The sequence below is a fragment of the Mobula birostris genome, chromosome 12, assembly GCF_030028105.1.
Source record: "Mobula birostris isolate sMobBir1 chromosome 12, sMobBir1.hap1, whole genome shotgun sequence".
NCBI lineage: Eukaryota > Metazoa > Chordata > Chondrichthyes > Myliobatiformes > Myliobatidae > Mobula > Mobula birostris.
Genome location: NC_092381.1, coordinates 94,731,252 through 94,749,354, shown reverse-complemented (window position 1 = coordinate 94,749,354; position 18,103 = coordinate 94,731,252). Strand labels below are relative to the sequence as shown.

Genomic DNA, 18,103 nt, shown 5'->3' with positions numbered 1-18,103 from the left:
GCAAGATCCCAAACCAGGTAATGGGTGGTTAAGGTTGGCTATTAGGAGGTTGCTGGGGTTCCTATTTGCCACATGGGCTTATTACAATTATAATTGCTCTTATTGCTATGTGTGTGTTATTAGTTTGTATTATTATGTGTTGCAAGATGTGTCTGCATGAGCTAAGAAATTCATTTTCGGCCCCAATCTGAATGTATTATCATGAAATGATAAAAGGAGGGAATATAATATACTGTTAAGAAGTTAGCATCTCGCAGGCCTCTTGTAATGTAAAGAAGTTAGCAACTCGCAGGCCTCTTGTGACCCTGGCTATTTTGTAAGGGTCATAGCAGCTAAGACTTTGACAAAAAGCATAGAAGCACAAGTGTTTCTCACGAGATAAGCTGAGCGGGTGATATTATTCTTGGTATGCGACCCTATAACCTCAGTCCTTGCTTAAGGACAGTCTGTACCATTGTTTGATTAACTGCTGTAAGAAACATAGTGCTTGCTAGATAAGCATTACAACGAATGCTTGTTTCAAGGGTGGGAAACTCTGAGGGGTAAGCCTATGTCTGGCTGTTCCCTGTCACGAACCCTGTGACAGGAATAAAGAACCAACAGAGATTGAAAACACTTTGGAGTCCAATATTGCTATAAACTAATAATATTTATTAGTAACTACGCAATAAATGTAGATAAATCAAACAGATTAGCAATGATCATATATATAAGTATATCAGTAAGTGTGGAAATATATGTGTGAAAAACCAAGCTTCTTTAAGTCTAGGGGTAAAAAGATACAGTCTTACGATGATGAGTACAGTTCAACTCAGTTCAGTTCGTGGTATTTAGTTGAGTAGTGATGGAGAGAGACAGAGAGAGAGAGGGGGAGATTTGAGTCTTCAGGTGAGCTGACGCCGATCTTCTCGTTGTCCTTCGAAGTCCTTTAAAAGTCATCGACTGTGACTTTAACAAAGGGGACCGGTTTTCTGTGGTGGAATTATCCTCCAGACAAGGGTGGACACATGGACAACTCCCCACCAGTCAACCCTTTTCCTCTTTCCACTGCAAGAGCGATGGATCGATCCGCCTGATTGATCCTCCAAAACCCACTTTTCCTGCAGGCACAACAATGCTCATTCAGTGTCCAGAACATGTGTCTGAGGTCTGTATCATCTGACCTCCTACTTTATCTTCCCAAGCTGAGCATCAACTGTCATTCAAATAATCCCTCCTTCCTCTCTCTGTGAAAGAAATGAAAGCAGGCAAAAATCCTTGAAGAAAGTATCAATAACTTGCCGGAAATCATAACATCGAGTGTCCATTAAATAGCACCACCTTCGGTCACCACAGCAACTTACGAGCTGCTTGGTGCTATCTCCAACTTCAGCAGAAATTCAACAGTTAACCAGTTCTTTCTCGTTCCTTAAAGTGACAGTCCTACAGTTAGTCTTCGTCTCTCCCTCTCTCTCTCTTCTACAAACAAGCTATCGGTGGTAAATAACTCTCTCTCTTTTCAAAAGCACAGTTAATAGGGGTAAATGAACACAGTTCATGGGGTAATTCAGGTTCCCATCACATCCTCACATAAGGGTAGTTATTTATGGCTGATAAGTTAAACAATACTCATCTGTACAGAAACTAAGGGGGTGAACCCACCTGTATCTATGTAAGTGACTGCATATGTATAAAAAGCACTGTACTTGCTTCAAAAGCCAGAGACCCCGGAGCAGCCCAAGAGAGGGGTCTCTCTGGTAACTTGCTAATAAAGAGTTAAAGTTACATTCACCATAGTACGTGGTGTCTTTGCATCGGGTAGATCGAAAGAAGTTTACGACACCGTGGCAGGTCATCCCCCACGAAAGTATCCAAAGCGGTATACTTGTTTTTGAGGGAAATGGCACTGCTCTAACTGCCTATTTCCATTTCTCCTGACAGTCACCCAGCTACTTGCCTCCTGCAACCGGGGGTGACTACTGCCCTGTAACTTTGATCGATTATATCCCCATACTCCCATACAAGCCAAAGGTGATTCAGTTGCTGCTCCAGATCCTTAATACAGTCTTCAAGGAACTGCAGCCGGATGCACTTCACGCAAATGTAGTTCCCCGGGATATTCTGGGTCTCCCAGTTCTCCACCATCCGGCACAAAGAGCACACCACAGCCATTTAAATGGTACAGTAAGAGAGGGAAAAAAAACAAAAAGGAAACCTCTTCCAAGCCGAAGCCTGTCACTTCTACTCTTGCCACTGCCCTTTCCCAACAATGGCCACTCTACTTATGCCTTCTGTACATTTATTTAGTTCGTAGAGCTCTGTTGACACCACTGATAGGCCACATACAATGGATAAACGCTCTTGAAGCTCCATTTTGAACAACCGTTGCCGACCTGAGAGAAATCCCTCTTGGTAGAGCTCTGTTGGCGCCATTGATAGGCCACGTACAAACTAAATATGAGTGTTGAATCAGTACATCCAAAGTCTAAATAGAAAATGTATGACAAAACAACTGTAACAAACCAGTTTGCTACATTATTGTTGTAATTAACTGAATTTGGCACTTGAATACTATGAAAGATTGAACCAACTGACTTTACATCAATAATCATTTCTGGTTTAGCATATGATGGTTAATTCTGAATTAGAACTTCTATATATGAAATCAATGTTCCAGGAATACTCACATCTGGAAGAATTCTCCATCAAGGCCTGGCAATACAAGAAGCATCCAATTATGCCATATGTATTTTTTTGTTTTGGTTAGTTAAAATGCAGTTAAGTGTTCAATTGAGTTCTCTCAAACAGCATTAACTTCCGTACTATTGATAACCAAATGAATTTCTGGAAGGCTAACATTTTACTGCTGCAGCCAAACTGGGTAGAAACAGTTAACTTTTAAAATGCCTCCGCAGGACTTTAACTTTCTTATGCCTGTTTATATTTTTATATCATCATTTATATAAGGTACATTGTTCAGTATTTTTTTAAGTGCCTGCAGTTGCTTTTGTATCTTTCTGGAAACTTTTAAGTTTCAGTGGTGAGTATCGCATAATTTGAATAGAGGCTATCTTATTAATTCAAGCAGCGGAATTTGAATGGAATATGTGTCTTATCAGCAGTCAGGTATAAGAGGACGAGACTACCTTGCTTCATTCTGTCTTTCTAATTTCTTTTGTCTTTGTTCTTTCCCGGGGCCACCAGGGCTTTGCTTTTACTCAGTTATCTTATTTTCCCCTTGTCCTCTTTGTTCTTGTAACGCTTATTAAAACAATCGTAAGCAACAAGTTTTATGCCTCATTCTTGACTTCAAAAGAACCTAGAATCACAAAACCATCAGGATCTAACAGCTTTGGTATGGTCGGCAAATGGTTGAAGATTTAAGGATTTCGAAGAATCCCAAAAAAGTGGAAAGTTTCAGTGTGCATATTTAATAGGAGGTAAGACTTTGCTCCTTATTTTCCTGATTGTCCAAGAAATTGCCTAGTCCTTGCTTCAATGCACTATCTAATGGAAACCTAAGAGTAAAGGAGAAGTCTATTATACTTTACTGTGCTATTCTGGAAAAGTCCACTGAAATTAAAATCTTAATCAAATTAAGTTTGTACTCACTGGTGAAACACCTAAGAAACCTTCCAACTGTAATCTGGTGTTTAAAAAAACAAACACACACCTTTAGAATACAATCCAATAAGAAAAGCCTATCGTTTGCAAATCAATAACATTCCAAATGTTGAGTCTAATGAAACATGGCTGCAGTACGAAGACATGGAATAAGATCCAAAGAATGTTTGATGGAAAGAGGAAAACTGGGTGGACTTTAGTCGTCTTATTGTTATTAACTTGGTTAAAGAAAACAACACATCCTCAGTTTGAAAGTCAGATACATGATGAGCTAATGAAACAAGTTAACAAAACAAGTGGAAAAGTTAAAGGAAAACTGATAAACTACAAAAACAGTATGACAGGAGCAGTAAAAAGTCTAAAGAGCAAATCTTTGCATTAACAGAATGAGTAAAAATAAAAGTATAATCAAATTGAAGTAAATTACAGCAGTTTCAGAAAACCCAGCAAGGACCTCAAGTGGGAGGTTCTGCCAGTGACACTCCATCTTGGGAAACACCCAATTTACTGAAACAAAGCCATCATCTGAACTCCAAGGAATTATGGCATGAACTTGATCTGAAATCCACAGCAAGTTTCAGCAACTCAAGTGAGTATGACCGTGATGAACAATGGGATTGGCATCAATGTCACAACTTGCTCTAATGAAGACCAAGGAAGTGAAGACACACAGGAATGAAGGTGGAACCTATGAAAGGTTTTGCATCAACCACCTGAACCCGAGACAATTGATAAATGGTCAAAAGAAGTTCCCCATCCTAACAAAAAAGGAAGTTTAAGAACCTGGGCTGAACTTCAATTTATTGGGAACAATACAAATTACATCCATATGATGGCATTCAAATTTTGGGTACCATGTTGTCTTCTCAGCAGATCAGAGAGTTGATTCATAGAGGTGACGACAACCTGGGAGATGATAAACAAAATATACAAGGTGGTTGGGATGCTATCAAGAGGTGGTTGCAAGAATAGACCCCATCAGATTGATTGGAGGAAAGTAGTCAATTGCAAGCAAAAGATTTCTGAGGATGTTTCTAAATATGAGGAGGGCTATAGGACAGCTTGGTTAAATTATAAGGAGTTCCGAGAATAAATGAAGATAACAGAGCACTCTATATATGGTCCCTTGAAGTGAACTTTTATGGATGTCTTGAAATCAAATATTCCCAAAATGGTGAAGCTGACAGAAATGAATTGGAGTGAAGTTGGTGTCCATATAGTGAGCAAGCTGCCAATCAAATAGAACGATATATTGAAATCCAAATAAGATCATTGCAATTGTGTCTGTTATCTGTTGATCAACAGCCACTAACCATGGGTCAGCAGTCCTTGCTGGCTCAACAGCCACAGCTACTGCAGGTGAGTCAACAGCCACTCATTAACAGAAAAAGTGGGACTGAAATTCAGTGTGCATCACAGCAACCTCTGTCTGAATAACCCCCTAAAACAAAATGTCACTTTTGTGATAAAAGAGGACAATGGGCTAGAAGTTATTGGCATAGGAAACAAGGTGGATAACAGAAACAAGCTCAACAAGAAGTTCAATCTTCTGCCCCACAAATGTTTGCAGATTCTTGATCTGGTTTTAACAAGCAGTTTCAGTTATAATGGATATATCGTTGAATTCAGAAAATGACTAAGCTTTTACCCATAGCCCTTGCTTGTCTTGATAGAACAAAAACCAGAGAGTTTAAATATTAACTTACTAATTGAAAAGGAATGTGACGAATTCTAATTGGATACAGGAGCTAAGCTAATGTGTATGAGCGATACTATTGCCAAAGGTGCAAAATACTACTTCTTCTTCTTCACGTGCCTTGCGCATTACACGCTTGGGCGATCATAGCCCTCCACATCAAACGATCCCTCGCAGAGTCAATGATATCTCGCACACTTAGATCAGTTAGTTCTTTCACAGTGTCTATATATTTTCTTCTTTGCCTTCCTCTTCCGCGTTTCCTAGGCATACAGCCTTGTAATGTAAGGCATTATATTTCTCCCTTTCTGATGACATGGCCCAGGAATTTAAGATTCCTCTCATTTAATGTTCTCATTAAAGATCTTTTTGTATGGGCACGTTGGAGTATCGTCTCATTAGTTACCCAATCTCTCTATGATATTTTCAACATTCTTCTAAGAAACCACATTTCTGTTGCTTCTAAGTTTCTTTGGAGTTCTGATGTTATACTCCATGTTTCGGAAGCATACAAGAAGATTGACCACATGTAACATTTTAGTAGCCTAAGCCTTGTTGTTACAGAAATGTGTCTGTTGGTAAAAATGGGTTTCATTTTTTTGGAAGTTGGTTTTGGCAACGGCAATTCTTCTTTTTATTTCTAATTTACTTCTAGCATCTTGCGATATAAAACTACCAAGGTAATTAAAGTTGGTCTTTTGTTCAATCTCTTGGTTACCGATGTACAATTGGCAGTTGGGAGTATCCTGCTGTTTTGATATTACCATACATTTGTTTTTTTTTACAGTTGATGGTTAGACCAAAATCTGCACTTGTTTATACTACTTTGTCTAGGAGGATTTGTAGGTCTTATGCAGCACTTGCTATTAGGGTGGTATCCACTGTATATCTTATATTGTTGATGTTTACACCTCCAATTTTTATCCCATCTAGGTCTTCGATTTCTCTCAGAATCATTTCACTATAGATATTAAATAATTCCGGTGAGGCACCACATCCCTGTTTAACTCCTCTTTGAATTTTAGTCCAACTGCTTACATTATCATCAATTTTTACCACTGCCGTTTGATTCCAATATAAATTTTGAAGCAGTTGTTGGTCCCTTCTGTCAAAGTTTAGTTTATCAAGAATTTGAAATAATTTTTATGTTGCACTTTATCAAATGCTTTAGTGAAATCAATAAAACATAAAAAGACATCATTTTGATATTCAATTGCCCTTTCTGAAAGCATTCGTAGTATGAAAATTGCATTCCTAGTTCCTCTATTCTCAATAAACCTATACTGCAGTTTAGAAGTTTCTGGCCTCAACTTGTTTTTAATTCGACTCAGAACAATTCTCAACAAAATCTTTATTACGTGACTCATCAGACTGATTATTCTATAATTTTCACAGTCAATAGTTCCAAGAATTTTTGGCAGAGTTATAAATACTGATTTCAAGAGATCGCCAGGCAATACACCAGACTCATATATGCTATTAAACAGTTCAAAAAGAATATCTATGCCCAGATCTTCTAGGGCTTGTATAATTTCCACTGAAATTTCATCAGGTCCAATTGCTTTACCATGTTTCATGCTTTTCATTGCTTTAGTTATTCCTTCTTTGGTAATAGGTGGGCCAGAATTAGGGTGTTTAATATCTGGGGGTTCCCCTCTATTATCTACAAAAAAGCTGCTCTATATACTGAATCCACCTCTCACATACTTTAACTGGATCTGTTAGTATGGATCCGTCTGCTAATCTTATGCATCCTGTAGAGGGGGTTTTCTTAATTCCAGTAATTTCCTTAACCTTCTTATGCATTTCTTTGCTGTTGTTAATATGGCCTTCTACTGAACTTTGTCACATGGTGTGAGCAGAATTATCTGCAGCTTAATGTGAGAAAGACTAAGGAGCTGGTGGTGGACCTGAGAGGGCTAAGGCACCGGTGACCCTTGTTTCCATCCAGGGGGTCAGTGTGGACATGGTGGAGGGTTACAAATACCTGGGGATACGAAATGACAATAAACTGGACTGGTCAACGAACACTGAGGCTGTCTAGAAGAATGGTCAGAGCCGCCTCTATCTCCTGAGGACATTTCCTTTAACATCTGCCAGACGATGCTGAGAATATTCTACGAGTCTGTGGTGGCCAGTGCCATCATGTTTGCTGTTGTGTGCTGGGGCAGCAGGCTGAGCGTAGCAGACACCAACAGAATCAACAAACTCATTCATAAGGCCAGTGATGTTGTAGGGATGGAACTGGACTCTCTGACAGTGGTGTCTGAAAAGAGGATGCTGTCCAAGTTGCATGCCATCTTGGACAATGTCTCCCATCCACTACATAATGTATTGGTTGGGCACAGGAGTACATTCAGCCAGAGAATCATTCCACCAAGATGCTACACTGAGCGTCATATGAAGTCATTCCTGCCTGTGGCCATCAAACTTTACAACTCCTCCCTTGGAGGGTCAGACACGCTGAGCCAGTAGGCTGATCCTGGACTTATTTCCTGGCATATTTTACATATTACTATTTAATTATTTATGGTTTTATATTGCTATATTTATACTCTATTCTTGGTAGGGGCAACTGTAACAAAAATCAATTTCCCTCAGGATCAATAAAGTATGACTACTTCATTGCATTTTTGATTCAGCCATTCTTCCTTTGCAATATTGCACAATTGTCTGATCTGTCTGTCTAGCTTTCTGTATTGTAAGCAAACAGCATTATGAAGGACCCCACGCACCCCTCATATAAACTCTTCTCCCTCCTGCCATCTGGAAAAAGGCACCGAAGCATTCAGGCTCTCACAACCAGACTATGTTACAGTTTCTTCCCCCAAGCCAACAGACTCCTCAATACCCAGAGCCTGGCTTGACACCAACCTACTATGCCTTCTACTGTGCCTACTGTCTTGTTTATTATTTATTGTCGTGCCTGCACTGTTTTGTGCACTTTATGCAGTGCTGGATAGGTCTGTAGTTTTTGTGTTTTTTCTTACGTAGTTCAGTGTAGTTTTTGTATTGTTTCATGTAGCACCATGGTCCTGGAAAACATTGTCTCATTTTTACTATGTTCTGTACCAGCAATTATGGTTGAAATGACAATAAAAAGTGACGACTTGACTTGATTATTCTTCAGTCACCTTCTTTGTTCCAACAGATCTAGAATTTCTTGGGTTATCCACCCCTTGTTGGTGTGTTGGATTTCTTGTACTGGGATTATCTCCTCTGCTGATTGCTGTAGAGTATATTTAAATCTGTCCCAAATAGGTGTTGTTTCATTTTCGTTGAGGTGTTCTTCTACAGCTGTTTTGAAGTTTAAGTATGCTATCATTTCTAAGTTCTCCCAACATATACTTTTTTATCCCCACGTTTCAGTTTCTTTAATTTTGTTTTGATAGTAGCTATTACTGGATGGTGACCTGAACCACAGTCTGCTCCTGGGTAGGCTTTAGAATTTGTGATTTTATTTCTAAAGCGTTCATTGATGGTAATGAAATCTATTTGATTCCTTGTTCTATCTCCAGGCTATTTCCACTGATCAGCAGCACTGGGGCTCCACAGGGAACTGTCTTGTCTCCCTTCCTCTTCACCATTTACACCTCGGACTTCAACTACTGCACAGAGTCTTGTCATCTTCAGAAGTTTTCGGATGACTCTGCCATAGTTGGACGCATCAGCAAGGGAGATGAGGTTGAGTACAGGGATACGGTAGGAAACTTTGTCACATGGTGTGAGCAGAATTATCTGCAGCTTAATGTGAAAAAGACCAAGGAGCTGGTGGTAGACCTGAGGAGAGCTAAGGTACCAGCGACCCCTGTTTCCATCCAGGGGGTCAGTGTGGACATGGTGGAGGATTACAAATACCTGGGGATACGAATTGACAATAAACTGGACTGGTCAAAGGACACTGAGGCTGTCTAGAAGAAGGGTCAGAGCTGTCTCTATTTCCTGAGGAGACTGAGGTCCTTTAACATCTGCCGGACGATGCTGAGGATGTTCTACGAGTCTATGGTGGCCAGTGCTATCATGTTTGCTATTGTGCGCTGGAGCAGCAAGCTGAGGGTAGCAGACACCAACAGAATCAACAAACTGATTCGTAAGGCCAGTGATGTTGTGGAGATGGAACTGGACTCTCTCACGGTGGTGTCTGAAAAGAGGATGCTGTCCAAGTTGCATGCCATCTTGGTCAATGTCTCCCATCCACTACATAATGTACTGGGTGGGCACAGGAGTACATTCAGCCAGAGACTCATTCCTCCAAGATGCAGCACTGAGCGTCATAGGAAGTCATTCCTGCCTGTGGCCATCAAACTTTACAACTCCTCCCTTGGAGGGTCAGATACCCAGTGCCGATAGGCTGGTTCTGGACTTATTTCATAATTTACTGGCATAATTTACATATTACTATTTAACTACTCACTATTTATTATTTATGGTGCAACTGTAACGAAAACCAATTTCCCCCTGGGATCAATAAAGTATGACTATGACTAATCCAAGTACACAATCTATGTGGATGGTTTTTATACCAAGTACTGGTGATCACTTGGTTGTTTCTGACACACCAATCAGTAAACCTTTCTCCATTTTCATTTTTCTCCCCTAATCCAAAAGGTCCCTTGATGTTATCAACCCTTTCCTGTCCAATTTTGGAGTTATAATCTCCCATGACTGGTTTTATATCCTGAGATTTACATTGTTCATAAGCACTGTCAAGATCTTCATAAAACTTATTGATATCCTCTTCATCCACATCATTTGTTGGCACATTGGCTTGGATTATGCTAATGTTAAAAGTGTTACCCCTTAATTTAACTAAAAGGAGCCGTTCAGATATGGCCCAATATCCCATAAGACATTTTGATACTTGTTTGTTTAAAATAATTCCAACTCCATACATATGCTGCTGACCTCCAGAATACATTATCAGAGAACTATTCTTAGTGAATTTTCCACTGTCAGTCCATCTAATTTCTGACAGGCCTAAGATATCAACTTCCAACCTTCTCATTTCATTTAATGTGTTGTCCAACTTTCCTTTCTGGTAAAGTGTACAGATGTTCCATGTTGCTACCCTTAGTACTTCTCTATTGCTTACAGTCTCTGGATGACGGTTTGGCGTCACTTGAAGCACATGACTACCCTTACCGAGTGAGGTGTTGTTCTGTTGATTAGACTCAACGCCATTCACGCTGGGGTGTATGGCGTGGCAGGGTCCTGACTAAATATCAGGAAATGCCAACAGCGTTTATATAGCTTCCCCCACCCAAGGCAACTCCGCCTTCACATAGGACTTAGGTCCGGGTGCACCCTGTCTCGTTGAAGGAGCTCTGTCTATGGCGAATATTTGACGCCAGAAAAATAACCAGACCAATGGTGGTGGTGTCACCTAAAATCACTAAAGTCTTCGGCAGCAGGGAGATGGATTCCAAGCTTGGGTGGAGGATTGTCTTTGTACAACAACAGCAAAGGTTGGGTGACATCTAGTGTATGATTCCCAATTGGGAACACCAGTAGAGGTCAAATACTCTAGTTAGATGAGCACTGCGGCAACAGGAGGCAACGGCAAACCACTGTTGAAATTTCTGCCTAGTCAATCATGGAAAGAAACAAAAGAAGGAAACCAGACAACACCAAAATACTACAGAATAATATCTGCAAATGTGCATATGGTGCACATTTCTGACAGTCATGGCTGTTTCTAGCGTTGTGCTTTATCAAGTTTTGAATGTTGAATGTCTACACTCAGTACACACTTTTCTGACAATGAATCGGGCCTTTCAAGCAACAGCTGCTTAGTGTTCCAAATGGTCTATTGTTCTTAAGGTAACCTAATATCGTCAGCCAGTGAATGAGTCCAGTGAATTCAGTTACACTGCTACTGTTGGACATGGAGGAGTATGATGACCATAACTGTTCAAGAATAGTAATGTTGTATGCCATGAAGATGCAAATTATTACAAAGAAATGCCCCTACTGAACCCAGATCTGATTCTGTACCGATGGCTCTTCAGCAATTCGGGGGAGAAATTCTAGTGGTTGGTTGGGACACTGTTTCTGAAACTGAAATGCATGTATCAGGAAAAGAAAAGAAAATTTCTTATGGCTGTAGGAACCTGAATCAAGAATGGCAACTAGTACAGGAATTCTGGAATATTATACAATTGCTGTCAGAATTGGGTGTATTAAAACGCAAAAGCCACTACAAAATGACTACAATTAAAACCATGGAATACATTGGGGGATGAAATTGCAAAAAAAAGGCAGCACGGAAAGGGGCAAAAGAAATAAAAAGTGTAAAAAAAAGGATTGGGTGTCAGTCCCAATAACTGAAATTGTGGAAACAAAGTTTAACTTTACATCAGAGATGAATCTATAAGATATTGAAGAGATACAAGCTCAAAGCTCTATCAAAGAAAAGTGGTTCGGAATTAAGAATGGTGGGAGATTAAATAATGATAGAGCATGGAGATATGGTACTCTCATAGACTAGTAGCTCCAACGACATCGCTTCCTTATCTGGCACAGCAGATACACTCCCTAGCACACATTGGAGTGGACAAGAGGATCAAAAGATTCTCCCACTGGTGTTGGAATTTAAAGTTCAGGACAAATGAAATTGGCAGCAACAGCCTCGAGAATGAGTCCAGGGTGTATTCAGATCCACTCAGGATACTTTAAGGAATCAATCAAGATACTATTTAAATTCTGATGTTTAGGTTCAATAATAATCTCATTGCAAATGACCCACTTGAAAATAGTGACAGTGGCATAGAAGATGTTTAAATTCAGTTTGTGGGTAAGAAACTTGAATCTGAAACTACTATAAATCTAATTGAATAGAATTAGATAACGAGGATAAAGTCTGCTCAAGTACATTAGGAAAATAGATTGAGACAGTAGAATACTAGTGTTAGAAAGTGCAAGAAATTAGTCATAAAGCTCAACAAAGGGATATTCAAGTAAAAAAAAGGTTCTACAAGAACAACACACCATCCATGGCAAACTAGGAAAGTTATGGATTGTATCAAACTTTAAATAAACGGCTTAAAAAGTTGCATAACTGGCAAGCCAAAAAAGTAGGACATTTTAAAAAAAGCAAAAGCAGAAGATGACAATAAAAAGAAAAAAATGCAAAGAAATGAGAACAAACTAGCAAAAACATTCTTAAAAAACAGTTCAAGTATCAAAGGAGCAAAAATGGACCTTCAAAGGATGAAACTAGGGAATTAACAACGCGAAATAGAGAAATGGCAATGATTCCAAATAATTATCATGGATCAGACTTCACAATAGAAGTCACTAAAAACATTCCAGGAATAATAGACAATTAGGCAGCACAGAAGTGTAGCAGTTTGCGCAATGCAATTGCAGCAGCGGATGAAAGATCAGGGTTCAGTTCCCGATCTTGTCTGTAAGGAGTTGGCACATGCCCTGTGTCTGGGTGGGCTTCCTCCAGGTGCTCTGGTTTCCACCCACATTCTAAAGGCATTAGGACTACAGAGTTGTGGATGTGCTACTTTGGTGCCAGAAGACTGGTGACACTTGGCCCAGCACAATCCTCACATATTTCATTTGATGCTAATGATGCATTTCACTGTATGTTTCAATGTACAAGTGACAAATGGAGCTAAACTTTCTTTGAGGGTTATTATAAGAGGTTGAACTTAAAACAATCGCTAGTTCCAGAAAAAAAGCATTTGGTTAACTAATGAGGTTATAAAACAATGCGTCTACAGAAATGGTAAAAGGAATCAGCTCTCAATTGATAGCAGACACATTTACTGTCTACCAAGTTTCTCTGGTTTCAGGAGAGGACTGGAAAGCTATAAATATAATTACCCAATTAAAAAGGTGGGGGCAGAGGGCAGAAAGGAAGGAACAAGGTTAGCTAGCAGAACATCCATCACTGGGAAAATGCTGGAATCTGTTATTGAGATTTTCAAAAATCACGCATGTTCAATGTGGTTAAAAAAAGAGAAATCACACATGGCAAATTCGCCAGAAAGTTTTGAGGATGCAATTAACAGAGAAGATAAAGACCAAGTAGAGTGGTCTATATATTGACTAAAGTTCAAGATTCAAGTATATTTATCATGTATACATTGAAACACACAATGAAATGCGTCATTTGCATTAACAACCAACACAAGGGGGTGCTGGGGACAGCCTGCAAGTGTCACCACACATTCTGGCACCAAAATTGCATGCCTACAATGCTCAGCAGAGCAACACAGAACACAAAACAGAAAACAACAAACTACAAAACAGCAAAGCCCTGTAACTTCCTCCCACACATGCACAAACACTCTAACCCTAGAACAGGTCACCTTCTTCAGCTTCCAGTCTCCAACTAACTTGGATTCGGACTCAGACTTGCAGACATTGGGCCTTTGACTACCCCAGCAGACTCACAGATTGGCAGACTCAGGACTTCAGCCAATGGACCTTGACTTCCAAACTTCTGATAAGGCTCTCGGGCCGCAATCCTCAGCATCGACCACAGGACCTGCCGATCACCAAACATCAGGTTTTGAACTGCATGACTGGACCCCTGGCATTAGGTCCCGAACTCCAGTCTCACTAATTATCAAATGCTGGGGGGTGGAGGGAGGGTGTGGTTGTCATCGGACATCATTCTTCCTGCCAGACAGAAGTCTCACTCCATAACGTAGTGACAACTCAAGCATAGAAAGTCACCAGCCTTTGGCCACAGTAGTCTGGCCCAACATCTGACTCGGCATCTGTCCCGTGGGGATCATGGCTCAAAGGTTGCTTCCATCGTGATTGGTTAGTTTAGAAACTCCATCTGCTTTTCCCATTGGTTGGATGCCTGGTGTCGAATATCGTGAGTATAAAATAGCACCTGCAGGAGGCTTTCTCTCTCTTCTTTTGTCTTAAGACACGCTGCACAAAACCATGGGTAAAGTATGCTCGGCGCACACTTTTAACTGAATATCCATTTGTTTAATATTCAACTTTGTAGTTTGTGTAACTCCCGATGTTCTAATCTACTCACCCCACATCTCTTATTTCTTTCCATTCTCTTTCCATTCTCCATTTTCCTTTCCTATTAGATTCCATTTTCTGCAGCCTTTTATCTCTGCCTGTCTCCTACCAGCAAAGATCATTTTCCACTCTTCCCTCCTCCACCTACCTATCATCCTTCATCTGCATCTACTTATTGCTTGCCAATTCTTGCCCCACCCTTCCCCTCAACTCTTTATACTAGCTATCTCCCCTCTGTCACTCAGTCCAGTTGAAGAGTCTCAACCCAAAACTTCAACCATCCATTTCCATTCACAGATGTGCCTCTGATCCACTTAGTTCCTCCAGTATTTTAATTTTTTGCTGGAGATTCCAAAATCTGCAGTATCATGTTTCAAAGTTATGAAGAACATTTCAGAAGGCGAAGGAGCTTTGAGAGATGGCGGAACCGTTTTTTTCAGACCCAGGTGACGTACTCCAGTTCATCCACAAAACAGCTTATTCTTCTTCTCTTATGTCTTTCCTTTCTTTTCAAGGTGGTAGCGGTTCTGTCAGGGTCCATAACCTACAGTTCAAACTACAGCTCTTCCCAAGTAGTGGGTCTTTGGACCGGCCGTGTGGCTTAAGGTTTCGCTATCTCCAGGAACAGCCTGGAAAACGTGTGCCCTCTAAGAGCAGCCCTGTGGATGACCTGGTTCGTCACCAATTCACAGACTGAAGCATCGTGGGAGAATGAAACCGTAACAACATGTGGTGTGTATGCTAATCGTTGGCTACTGCCAAAAGAAGACTTCTGTACTTGAACGATTCCCGCGCCCCCCCCCCACACTTAGAGGGTGAGAGCCTGTCGGTCCTCAAGACGTGGGGCCTTGGAGAAGTGGTGTGGAAGACTGTAACATCGAAACAGCAAGTTGCTGGTCTCCACTTTCGTTGTTGCAGAAGTGACCACTCTCTTCCTCACTGAAGGGAGCCTGTCTGAGATACCGAAGTGCTGAGTTACAGACTGTAGTTTTGATGGACTCTGGATCAAGGTATTTTGTGGGGAGGCAGGTCGGGGGGGGGGGGGTCAGTGCTCTTGTTTGCTTTTGAAAAGGGTTGGGGGGGGCTTCGTTGTTTCCTTCATTCATTCTATGGGAACCTTTGAGCCCTTTATGAAACATTAGTTTAGACACAACTGAAATGGAAAACACTGCTAGAGATGGTGGTGTAAGCAAACTCAACAGTAGCATTCCCAAGGAGCTGACAAAATTATTTGAAGCAAAGACTCTGCATGCTGTAGGAAGATGGCAGGGGGAGTGGAACTAGAAGGATTGTTCTTACATAGAATCACATCTCTTCCTTTTGCACTTTACCTATTCCATGATTCTGTTTCCTGCACTCCTTTCAAACCCACCAGGATTTCATCTTCCATGGATATTTTCTGTTCCCCATGCTTCTTTCAGTCACCTGTTTCTCATGCCCCTTTTAATCAAGTTAAAATTCTTAATAGCAGCAGTAAGTAACATTCAAAAAGTTTTCATTTTCGTATATCTTAAAGTTTAAATGCAACTCAATTTAAATCCTCTAGGACAGATTATTTTCATTTGATAACATGTAAAGATTACATTTCAAAATTACTGGTTTACACAAGGATTATGAATTCTCTCAAAGATATACGCTCTGCTCCCAAGATTTTAATAATTCACACAATATGCTCTTGACTACAGATTCTTGAAACTGGAACACAATGATGGATGGAATACAATGATGGATGACTCAAAATTAAAATGATATGAAGCATGATTCAACAAATTTGATAATGAGACAAAGTTTACATTCTAGAAATGAGTAAATTGAATTGAATTATGATGGTCATTTCATGCGTGCCCCTGCGAACATTCTCAGAGGATGTGATACGTGACCCATTATTTATGTATTATTTGTTGTTATTTATTTATTTTTATTTATTTATTATTATTTATTGCAATACCTTGTGCTCGAAGTCTGAGTGGCAGCACAATTTTCACTGACCCTTGAAATTTAAAGGACCTGGATTCTGGTATAGGGCAATCTCCGTGCACGTGCTCTTGAAACTTTCATCATGCGCATAAATTATCTTTGAAAGATCAATCACCAGTGATCAAAAGACCTGCTTCTCAAAAGAATTTCTTGTTCAAGTACATTAAACGTTTGAAAAATGATATTGTTTTACTTCCATCCCCCCCCCGCCCCCCCCCCGGAACTGTAGTATCACAATCCGCTTCTGCTACCACATACAAATTAAAAACAAAATAAATCTTACTCATTTCTACAGTTATATAAATAGCAAAAGGATAGTGAGGGATAAAATTGGTCCCTTAGAGAATCAGAGTGGACGGCTATGTGCGGAGCCAAAAGAGATGGGGGAGATTTTGAACAATTCCTTTTCTTCGGTATACACTAAGGAGAAGGATATTGAATTGTGTAAGGTAAAGGAAACAAAAAGGGTAGTTTTGAGAAGTATGACGATTAAAGAAGAGGAAGTACTGGCGCCTTTAAGGAATATAAAAGTGGATAAGTCTCCGGGTCTGGACAAGATATTCCCTAGGACCTTGAGGCAAGTTAGTGTAGAAATAGCAGGAGCTCTGACACAAATATTTCAAATGTCATTAGAAACAGGGATGGTGCCGGAGGACTGGTGTATTGCTCATGTGGTTCCATTGTTTAAAAAGGGTTCTAAGAGTAAACCCAACAATTTTGGGCCTGTGGGTTTGACTTGAGTGGTGGGTAAATTGATGGAAAGTATTCTTAGAGATGGTATCTATAATTATCTGGATAGACAGGGTCTGATTAGGAACAGTCAACATGAATTTGTGCGTGGAAAGTCATGTTTGACAAATCTTATTGAATTTTTTGATGAGGTTACTAGGAAAGTTGACGAGGGTAAAACGGTGGATGTTGTCTATATGGACTTCAGTAAGGCCTTTGACAAGGTTCCACACGGAAGGTTAGTTAGGAAGGTTCAATCGTTAGGCATTAATATCAAAGTAGTAAAATGGATTCAGCAGTGGCTGGATGGGAGACGCCAGAGAGTAGTGGTCGATAACTGTGTGTCAGATTGGAGGATGGTGTGTAGCGGTGTGCCTCAGGGATCTGTACTGGCTCCAATGTTGTTTGTAATATATATTAATGATGTGGATGATGGGGTGGTAAATTGGATTAGTAAGTATGCAGATGATACTAAGGTAGGTGGCGTTGTGGATAATGAAGTAGGTTTTCAAAGCTTGCAGAGAGATTTAGGCCAGTTAGAAGAGTGGGCTGAAAGATGGCAGGTGTAGTTTAATGCCAAAAAATGTAAGGTGCTACATTTTGGTCGGACTAATCAAAATAGGACATACATGGTAAATGGTAGGGCATTGAAGAGTGCTGTAGAACAGAGGGATCGAGGAATAATGGTGCATAGTTCCCTGAAGGTGGAATCTCATGTGGATAGGGTGGTGAAGAAAGCTTTTGGTTTGCTGGCCCTTATTAATCAGAGCGTTGAGTATAGGAGTTGGGATGTAATGTTGAAATTGTATAAGGCATTGGTAAGGCCAAATTTGGATTATTGCGTACAGTTCTGGTCACCGAATTATAGGAAAGATGTCAATAAAATTGAGAGAGTACAGAGGTTTACTAAATTTTGCCTGGGTTTCATCTCCTAAGTTACAGAGAAAGTTTGAACAAGTTAGGTCTCTATTCTTTGGAGCGTAGAAGGTTGAGAGGGGACTTGATAGAGGTGTTTAAAATTATGAGGGGGATTGACAGAGTTGATGTGGATAGGCTTTTTCCATTGAGAGTGGGGGAGATTCAAACAAGAGGACA

The 18,103-nt window shown here is 40.2% G+C and overlaps 1 protein-coding gene across 6 annotated transcripts in view; it reads right to left on the bottom strand.

Moving 5' to 3' along the window:
• ralgps2 (Ral GEF with PH domain and SH3 binding motif 2) overlaps nt 1-18,103 on the bottom strand; it is a 567,568-nt gene that overhangs the window by 378,015 nt on the left and 171,450 nt on the right. The window lies entirely within an intron of this gene.